At 40.1% G+C, this 8569-nt stretch overlaps 1 pseudogene; it reads right to left on the bottom strand.

Moving 5' to 3' along the window:
- Window positions 1-57: 57 nt before the first annotated feature.
- Window positions 58-4609, bottom strand: LOC105823652 (annotated as a pseudogene).
- Between the last annotated feature and the right edge of the window lie 3960 nt (window positions 4610-8569).

Here is an 8569-nt window from a genome sequence, read left to right as displayed (position 1 = left end):
AATTTCTTAATCAAAAAAATAAACTCACAAGTATCTAAAGAAGCTGCAAATTTTTACTTATATATTCAGGTTTTTAGTTTTTTTATCTCCTCCTCTCTCAGCCACCTTTTCTAGTTTATCTACAGTGGGTCCAATCATTTCCTCATCTTTAAGCTGAAGCGCTTCATGTATTATTCCTATATCTCGAATAGGATCTACATTTCCTTCAACGTGCGTGAGAGCATCATCTTCAAAAGCACCTGTTAGAGAAACGCTCCCATCACGGGCACTAATTACGGGATAAAAAAGCATTTCCCTGGCTCTGCCCACTGTGAGCCTCTTTCACAAGGCCACTGATGTCCACTCCATTTGGAACGGCAGGAATTGTCCCTGCTGGTTTGTGGTACTGGCGAAGAATGTCAAACCTTTCACCTGGCGCAGGTACTCTGCTGTCCTTAGGGTCAACAGTGAAGAATGAGAAGTTTTCTGCTGAAGCCTCTTGGTTAATACATTGAAGAAGGTAGATTTCCCAACATTTAGCAATCCAACAGTACCAATTTTCAGTGAGGTTGCAAACTTCCAATGATTGGGGGTGGTCTTATTCCACCACCTCTCCTTTTGCGGGGGCATCATGTCCGGGGCGGGCGATGACGCAGGGTCCCAGCTGCAGCGAGAGGCGGATCCTGCCTTCAGCCGGAGGCGGGGAGGACGGAGGCGAGAGCGGACCCTCTGCCGAGCTGCACGCACGAGCTGCACGCACGAAAGCGGCCAGATGATGGATTTTCACTTTTACTGAGGGAAAAGTTCCCCCTGTAGTTTGTACTTGGCCTTGGATTTTTTTTGTCTTTTTTAATCTAAGGATTATGCACGTTCCTGGCTTATTTATTTATTTATTTATTTATTTTGAGATAGGATCTTGCTCTGGTGGCCTGAACTGGACTAGAATGCAGTGGTGTTATCATAGCTCCCTGCGACCTCAAACTCCTGGGCTCAAATGATCTTCCTGCCTCAGCTTCCCGAGTAGCTGATACGACAGGCATGAGCCACCACACTCGGCTAATTTTTTTTTTAAATTTTGTGGGGAAACGGGGTCTTGCTGTGTTGTCCAGGCTGGTCTGGAACTCCTGACCTCAAGCAATCCTCCTGCCTCAGCCTCCCAAAGTGGCTAGGTGTGAGCCACTGTGGCTGACAATTCTTTCTTATGTTAGTCACTCAGCTCTGTCTTTGGGGATGGCCCACACTGCTGTGTGTGTACATTCAGTGCACAGTGACTATCAGTGCCCTGTATTCCATAGTGGACGTAAAAAACATTATACCTATCCTTTACCCCAGTGGTGGAGACCCTGATTGCCTCCAACTCCCACAAACAATGCTATGATGAATATCCATGAATGTTCCATCATAGGCCTGCGAGTGAACTCCTTTGGGAAATACCAAGGAAGAGAATTCCTGGATCCTAGAAATATGCATACTTAATTTGATCATTTCCTGCCAGAATGCCAAGTTATTGTTAACTTATAATTTTGATGAATAATGAATTGGATCAACTCTTTGGTGTTTGTTAACCTTTGAGGTTTTCCCTTCTGTAAATTGCCTATTTGTGTTCTTAGCCTATTTCTTTATGCTAGAGTTCCTGTCTTCTTCTGGTTGCTTTGCAGACATTCCCAGTTCCTTATGTAGTCTAGGTTTAGTCCATTGTCAGTTTTAGGCATTGTCAAATAATTTCTCAATATCTGTCACTTCTTTGTCCATGGCATCTTTCATTGAATGGAAATCCTTAGTTTTTGCTTTATGGTAGATGGTTTGAGAAGATATAAGAAGCTGTTTCCCAGCCCTATGTAAGAAGATATTCTCATACTGTATCTTCTATCAAATTTGAATGTATACTTTTCACATTCAGGTCTTTATCTGGAGCCCACCTTTGCATGTGGTAGATTAGAATCTGTTTCATTTTTCTTTATATGTACAGCCAGTTTTCTCAATGCCATCTACTAACATGCATGCTTTCTTGTTAATTTGTAGTACCATCTCTATCATATATAAAGTTGCTGAATTGTCTATTCTGTTTCATTCATCTATTGTCTATTAGTATACCATTGTCACCCTATTTCTATTACTGTGAGGCCATGTAGTATGGCTTAGTATTTGGTAGAACAAGAACACTCTCATTCCTCTTTTTTCTAAAGACTGAATTATCCATTTGTGGACCTTTATTCTTTTGCATAAGTTTTACAGAAAATTAAACCAGGAATTTGATTAAGATTCCCATGAATGTATAGATTAATTTGAGAAAAATTATCATCTTTCTAATATGAACATCCATCCATATTTGTTTAGATTCATGTCTGTGTTCTTTGTTCACTTAAAAATTTTTCTCAAAAAAAGGTTTCACATATTCTTTGTTAATTCCTAAATATCTGTAGTTTTTATTGAAGTTGTGAATCACATCTTATTTGTTATTATATTTTCTGGACTATTAATACAATTATTTAAAAAATCATGAATTTTTATAAGTTGATCAAGTATCCAGCAACCTTGATAAACTTGCTTAATTGTTCTAGTAGCTTGTATATTGATTCTGTTGGGGTTTTTTTCTAGGTTAATTATATTATCTACAACAATAACAGTTCCATCTTTTTCTTTTACTTTCTTTTTCTGCCCAATATGATCTGAAGGAAAGTTCCACCTTTTTCTTAATCACACATTATATACCATTTATTTTTCTTTTCTTAAAGCATTCACTAGAATTATGTTAAGCAGTAGTGGTGCTACTGGACATTCTTGTCTTTTCCTCCATCTTAAAGGGAATATTTTCAGTTTGGGGTATACAGTGGTGGCAAAAATATCCCTTTTTTTTCACTTTTTTGCTTTGTTACAGAACCTCTGAATTTTAACAGGACTGACATCCATCCAGAATTAAGACTACCTTTACCACCCTCTCTTACAACGATATATAGCCTCATGATTAAGTTCTGGTCAATGGGATATGAGTAGAAGTGATGTGTTCATCTTTTGGTTGTAACTTTAAAAAAGGAAAGAGGCTGGGCATGGTGGCTCAGTCCTATAATCCTAGCACTTTAGGAGGCCAAGGCAGGAGGACTGCTTGAGGCCAGGAGTTCAAGACCACCCTGAGCAAGAACAAAACCCAATCTCTACAAAAAATAGAAAAATTAGCTGGGCTTGGGGGCACACACCTGTAGTCCTAGCTACTCGGGAGGCTGATGCAGGAGGATCACTTGAGCCCAGGAGTTGGATGTTGCAGTGAGCTATGATGATGCCACTGTAGTCCAGGTGACATAGTGAGACACTGTCTCAAAAAAAAAAAAAAAAAAGGATAAAAAGAAAAGGGCATGCCTTCCCATTTCTCATTTCTGGTGGCTAAAATGTGGATAAAATGCTGATATCTGGAGTAGACACCATGGATCATAAGATGAGGCCAGCACCCAAGGAAGATATACCAACAACTGTTAAGAAGGAGCCTAGGCCCCACAAACCATGAAACTGCCCCCACTGACCCCACACTGCTGTTGTACAAACAACGCCTTGGAGGAAGCACTTGGAGTTTTATTTATACCCTCATGCTTAAATGCCAATATAGCTAGATGTAAAATTCTTGGCTCGAAGTTCATTTCTATTCCATACTTTTAAAATACTAAGCCATTGTTTTCTAGTATACAGTGTAGCTATGGAAAAGTTCGATTTGTGGGGGTTTTTTTTGTAGGCGATCTGTTTATCTCTAGAAACCTTAGTAATTCGCTCTTTGTCTTTGATATTCTTAAATGTTACCATAGCATCTAGGGGTGTGGGGTTTTGTTGGGTTTTTTGTTGTTATTGTTGTTTTATAATGTATACATCATGCTTGGCACTTTATGAGCACCTGTTCTGGTCAGCGATTCATCTTTAAACTCTTCAAAAGAATTGGCATTGTATGTAGGTAGTGTTCCTAATGGTCCTAGGGGTTTACAGGGACAGAAGTGAAGAGAATTCCAGAGTGTGGTTGGTCATTTCCTCATGTATTTTTATAAACTCCTCACTCTTGTAAGCCTCTTGCTCTGCCCTGCTATTAGCCCCAAAGTCCCCAGCACCACAGACCTGGGCTATAACAGCTGATTTCTGCAGTGAAGGATCTAGCAACAGTTAACCCAAGGCCTCGGAAAAAAGAAGCAATAGGAGAACATAAAAGCTCCTCTCCAACCTGTGCTCTCACTGTGCCCACCGTGTCCTTCTCCGTCCCCATCTCTCCAGCCTGTCCTCCATCTCATCCTCCCAAACAAACAGGAGTTCACCAGCCATTGATGTTCCCCAAGAGGTTCACGCCATTTTTATGTCAGTTTCACAGATCCATGCTTTTTTTCTCACGTGTACAATCTCCAAGGTTAATTTGGGGAGAAAAAGCAACCCATCCTGGCTTACCATGCTAACAGGAAGCCAAAATCAGGTAGTGAAATTGTTTAAGCCGCCTTGTGGTGATATTGACATGCTAACGGTGAGACTTTTAGGCCTGGAAGGGAGGGAAGGTACCTTCACTAGAGCCTGGAGAAGAAAATAAATTCATCCAGATGAGATGTTGCTGGGCCACTTTATTCTCACGGTACTCTGGCTGCAAGTTACTCAAATCTTACGAGATCATCTCCGGGGGAAGACATGACCTGGAGAAGAGTAACATTTAGGGATTCCCTAGAGCAGTGGTCCCCAGTCTTTTTGGCACCAGGGACTGGTTTCATGGGAGACAATTTTTCCACGGACTGGGGCAGGGTAGGGGAGGGGGATGACGAGTGATGGGGGGAGTGGCTGTAAATACAGATGAAGCTTCCCTTCATCGCCACCCACCACTCACCTCCTGCTGTGCAGCTGGTCCCTAACAGGCCACACACCCATAGCAGTTCAGGGCCCCAGAGTGCCATCTAATCAGGTGTCCCCTTGACTGATTCTAAAGATGTATGCAGGTAAGTAAGAGGTTAAATAAAGCTTTCTTTCCCATCACCCACAGTGAATCTCAGAAGCATATCACACATTAAATACCACCAAAATAAGACTATTCTGGATGTACTGTGTTTCTTTATTTTTCGATATCTCCTTGGGTTTTTCATTATCTAAATTGGGATTGCCTTAGGGACTTCAGCGAAGGTCATCATTTAAGTTGCCTTTTAACATGTAAAAGTGCAGGGTGAAATAGTCAAAGGATTATTAATGCCTGCATAGCTCAATGCTGCTGAGTCAACTTGACTTTGATTGAGCCCAAGGACCATTTAGAAATCACAGCCTCTGGGCATTGTCATAGCCCAATGCCCAAAAGACGCTGTCTGGGGCTTCCATTAAACTGACGGATGTCAGGAAAGGGAGTAAAAGTTCTAAAATCTTGCATGACAAATTTGATAGGCCTAAGTTTGTTCTCTTACCTTTTCCAAAGAAAAAGTAAGAGATGTCTAGTCTTTCAAAACAAGCATTAGAAAATCCCAAATCAGAACCACAGAAGAGCCCTTCTAAAAAGCAAACCGTGGGAAATATCAACAGATGATTGTATTGTTTGCAATCAAACTGGATTGATCCAGAAATACTACTTTCACACACTGCCTTTATTATCTGCTTCTCAAACTTTATTCTATCGCATCATCTACCTTTAAAGACAGCTTTACCTACGAGTATTAATTAAATGTGAATGTTAACATGCAGGAAGATTTATAACTTCCTTGGCCTGACAGCTGTGCTGCAGCTGAGATGCATCCGCGAGGATGGATGGCCCAGTCTGCCACACACGAATGATGGCCCACATCTCCAAGTTGCCCAGAGAGTTTTTAAAAGTATTTTGGGGAACTTGCCAGACAAGCCTTTTCCATTCCACCTCCTCACCCCTTTCTAACCACTGCCACCATGATAAAAAGACCACATCTACATGAAGCAGTGTGTAAAATTGGAGTCCGGGTGTGAAAAGCAAAAAAAGGAAAGAGTGAAGACCTCGTGATCAAATGCCAAATTGCAAAGTTCCAAAGAACAAACATTTTGGCCTAGCATACCCCCTACTTGAAACACAGCCAATTTAGGCAAATAGAACGATATATTTTCATATAATCTATCTGTACGGATTTAAGACGGGTCAGAAACACATTTTTTGTCCTGACGGTGGAGCCGGATGACAAAAAGAATGGATGTCAAGACATCTCTGAAATTTCAGAACAGAAAATAGAGAAAACAAATTTGCAACTGACAATCATTTCTGATCATGACATTTCTTATAGTTTCCAACCCCAACTTTTCCCAAACTGCAAGATTTGTCCACATTATGACTTATAGGAGTCACAGGAAAGTATCTTCATTCTGGTTTTGCTATGTATTCAATTTATATAATCAGTGTCTACCTTAATGTGACTTAACTATCCCTTTGTCTTATGGCTTTATTAGCATAACTTGATTAGCATAACTTTACTAAAAGTGCCAGGGTTCTCTTGACCCGGTAAATGACTTGATTGTTCGTTACTGAAAGTTCCAGAAAGACCCATCAGCTCCTCACAAGGAAGCATCAACAATTAGTTTATGATTTGTAAGATTCTCCAATGCCTTGCCTCAAATTTCTTGCTTTGCTGTCTTCACTGATCCTAAACTGTTAAACCTGATCCTTACCAACAGTAATCAAGCTCATGCTTTGAAAGCCCCACCTTAAGCCAAACTTCAAATTCTCGATAAAATCTGGCTTTGCCTTTCTCCCTGGGGACCCTATGGCAACTCTGTGGAGGCAGCCTTCTCCCTTATGGTGGTAAGCAGTAAACACAGTTCTGTCTTATCAACAGACTGCATTGGTGAGATTTGAGAAGCATTCCACAAAAGGGTAATAGTGCTTTGTAGTCATTAAAAGCACTTAGAACAGACAGAGAAAATAATGACATAAATGAAAATTATTTTTCACTTTAATAAAGATTTATGTGCAAGAGAGAGGGAGGTGTTTAAATTGTTAAATGGCAAATATGTGGGTCTTGAACTACAGAATTCTAGACTCTATGCACAGAGAAGAGACGACTTTGAAGAGTTTGAAGTGGAGAAATGACAAAGTAACACTTGTGCTTTGAACAATCAAAACTTGGAGATTTTACAGGAGGAGGGAGAAAATGTATTTACAATGGCACAGGCAAGAGAGATGGTAGCCAGGGCTAAGGTGGGCAGAGGGGATAGGAGAGAAGTAGAACATTCTAGAGACATTTATAGATGGCATCATTGTGGTGTGATGGCTCATTTGAAGGAGGAGTAAGGTGGAAGGAGAAGTCAGATTGGGCAACTGAGAGGTGGATGGAGTCATTTCCTGGATATTGGGCATATTAATTAAAGTAGAACTACCTGTATACACAATAGAAGTTGATAACTGAAATTATTCTCTATGCTACATATTGCACCTAGTTACTCCCTAAAGAGAATCAGATCCATTTTAGACAAAGAAAGTTAAAAAAAAAAAAAGAACAGAAATCAATTACATAAGTTGATTGTCATACCATGTGATAAGAAATCATAAGTTGTTATTAATCATTTTGAATAGAAAATAAGTGACGTAAGATGTTGGCAGTTGCACATTATACAGTAACAGCCTAATAACAGGCTGATCTTGAAAGGCTAGAAGTTCATTTCCTTTTAATTCACCCGGTTTGTGTTTCTTGGTTTATTATTCATACGTTCTTCAAACTTGAATTTCTAAGAGGTTTGTCATAAGGAAAAAGGTCATAATTCTCAGTATGTATTTTGAAAGGAATTGGAATGATTTATTTTATAATGTGACAAACATAGACAAAACGGCATTCTCTCTTGAGATCTTTGAGATTTTCCAAATCCTGTTCAGTGATTTTCACTGTACTTTGAAACAGCATCATGTTTATTATCTGATTTGTTTAAGGGAGAATAAAAGGACAATGTCATTATCAAGAAAACAAATACAATTTCACCTTAGGTTTTATGTGCTTAAAAATGTCTATAGCACCACATTTGCTCCAAAATTACCCATAGGCAAAAAGATAGCAGCAGCAGCAATAATCCCTCTAATCCCCCTACAAAAATAGAACAATTGATATAGCAAAGCAAAAACCTCATGGACAACATTGACAACAAAGTGATAAAATATTCCCATGAGAAGAAAGGGTCAAACCACCAACAGCAATGAGATGCCTGTGCTAACAGTAGTGGGAGGAAGAAGAAAGACAAGGGACTTCCAACAACAGCCTAGAAAGTGAATTGCCAACAGGTACTCACTCCCAAAAGGAAGAGTCTGTTCTCAGCATGGTTGGCACCCACTCCCAAGGGGAATAGTCCACTGTCAGTCCATCTGGCCAGTCCCACAAGAGCAGCCAAAACTGGGACTGGCCTTTGCAAGGCTCCAGATCTCCTGTAAACTCTCTGGTTGCTCAGATCAAAACTCATTTCAAAAGACAAAGAAGTTTTTTGTTATTCCAACAGCTAAAATTCAGGACCAAGATACAACAGTTAATACTTAGACGCACCCAAATACTCAAGGCAGCTTTCCTAACACAGGACAAATCCCCACACCCGAGGAGAAACTGCCAGGCGTTGAATGCAAATGGGACAGAACAGGGATAGAAAAGTGTAAGAAAGAGAA

Source organism: Propithecus coquereli, unplaced genomic scaffold, assembly GCF_000956105.1.
Source record: "Propithecus coquereli isolate 6110/MARCELLA unplaced genomic scaffold, Pcoq_1.0 Scaffold69, whole genome shotgun sequence".
NCBI classification, from domain to species: domain Eukaryota; kingdom Metazoa; phylum Chordata; class Mammalia; order Primates; family Indriidae; genus Propithecus; species Propithecus coquereli.
Note: the sequence above shows the minus strand (reverse complement) of the source record. Positions and strands in the feature narration are given on the sequence as shown.